We start from the raw sequence: 1,714 nt of genomic DNA, 5'->3' as shown, positions 1-1,714 counted from the left end.
ACCTCCTCTGTCGCCTCCCCCGTCACCTGTGTCACCTCCCCTGTCACCCCCGCAGGGACACCGGAGTGCCCGACAGATACTGTGCCCGCGTGGAGAGGAAAGCCTGGGCCACGGCCAGCGCTGCCGCCTCCTGGTGCCACCCGGGCGCCACCGTGCCACCTCTTAATGCCAGCCCTGCCGCCTCCTGATGCCAGCCCTATTCCCCAGGGATCTGGGCCTCTATTTCCCCTTTTTTATCCCTATTTTTAACCCGGTTTTTATCACTTTTCACCCATTTTAATCTATTTTTAACCCCGTTTTTGAATCTGTATTTTAACCCGGTTTTAGCCATATTTTAACCCAGTTTTCATCGATTTTTAATCCGATTTTTAATCTATTTTAACCCATTTTAATCCATGTTTTTAACCAATTTTTATCTGTTTTCACCCACTTTATCTCCATTTTAACCCATTTTCTCCCTATTTTTAACCCATTTCTGTCCCCATTTTCCCCATTTTATCCCTATTTTTAACCCTTTTAAACCCTTTTTTATCCCTATTTTAAACCCATTTTCTCGGTTTTATCCCTATTTTTAACCCATTTTCATCCCTATTTTAAACCCTTTTTTAACCCAAATCCCCCTCAATTTTGGGGTCATGGGGGGATGCCAAAACGGATCCAGCAGAAGCCGAAGCAACCCCAAAATTGGGAAAATCTCCCTGGAAAATTTGAATTTCTTCCATTTTTATTCTTAATTTTGTCCTTCCCGTTCATTTTTCATCCTGCTCCCTTTTCCGGGAGAATTTCCTCCCAAAATTCGGGATTTCTGGGGCCTCCCAAGAAGGGATTTTTAGGGGAAGCCCCAAACCGGAGAATCCCATTCCTAAATTTCTGCCGTTTTCACCAAAAATCTCCGGTTTAGTCCCAATCCCGGCGTCCCCCAGCGCCACCCGGTGCCACCCCAGTGTCACAGCACGTTCTCGTAGATGTCACCGCCGTCCCCTGGGTGCCAGCGGGGTCCCGGCAGCTCCGCGTAGGTCACCTGGGAGGCCTCGGGGGTGGCACTTGGGGACCCTGCAGGAGACACCGGTGCCACCCAGTGCCACCCGCGGGGGCCACGTCCCTGTCCCCAACCCCGCACTCACCCCCTGGCCTCTTGGTGGGCACCACGTGGGTGTAAAACACCTCCCCCTCCTCGGGGGGCACCGGGGAGGTCCTGTGGGGACAATGGGGACGACGGGGTGACCTCGGGGCGGCGTTTGGGGACACGGGGACACCCCCAGACCCCTCCCCCACTCACCTGTCCTTCGGCATCCCGGGGGCTGAAGGAAAGAGGGAGGGGGTGACAATGGGGTCAGAGGGGTTGGGGACACCCTCAGGGGACCCCAAAATCCCCTCGAGCACCCCCAGAAAGCCCCGAAATACAAAAAGAAATCCTAAAATCCCAACCCCCACCCAGGACCCCCCAAAAAGCCCCAAATTTTCCTTGATATCCCAAATTCTCCCAGATCCCCACCCCCCCACGGAATCCCCAAAAAGCCCAAAAAGTCCTTGAAATCCCAACCCCATTGCAACCCCAAGCGTCCCCAGGACCCCAAAACCCACCCAGGACCCCCCCAGCGCCCCCAGAAAGCCCCGAAATACCCACAAAAACCCCCTAAAATCCCAACCCCGAAAACAACGAAAACAACGCCGGGACCTCAAAAACCCCAAAGGACCCCCAAAAAGCCCCCAC

The 1,714-nt window shown here is 53.7% G+C and overlaps 1 long non-coding RNA gene across 1 annotated transcript; it reads right to left on the bottom strand.

Moving 5' to 3' along the window:
• Window positions 1-702: 702 nt before the first annotated feature.
• LOC108445353 lies at window positions 703-1,415 on the bottom strand. The gene is made up of 3 exons (XR_001860177.1): window positions 1,280-1,415; window positions 1,125-1,195; window positions 703-1,053 (listed from the first exon to the last, which is right to left on the bottom strand). It is a non-coding gene; the product is annotated as an uncharacterized LOC108445353 (long non-coding RNA).
• Between the last annotated feature and the right edge of the window lie 299 nt (window positions 1,416-1,714).

The sequence above is a fragment of the Corvus brachyrhynchos genome, unplaced genomic scaffold, assembly GCF_000691975.1.
Source record: "Corvus brachyrhynchos isolate BGI_N302 unplaced genomic scaffold, ASM69197v1 scaffold443, whole genome shotgun sequence".
NCBI lineage: Eukaryota > Metazoa > Chordata > Aves > Passeriformes > Corvidae > Corvus > Corvus brachyrhynchos.
This window is presented reverse-complemented; position numbering and strand designations above follow the sequence as displayed.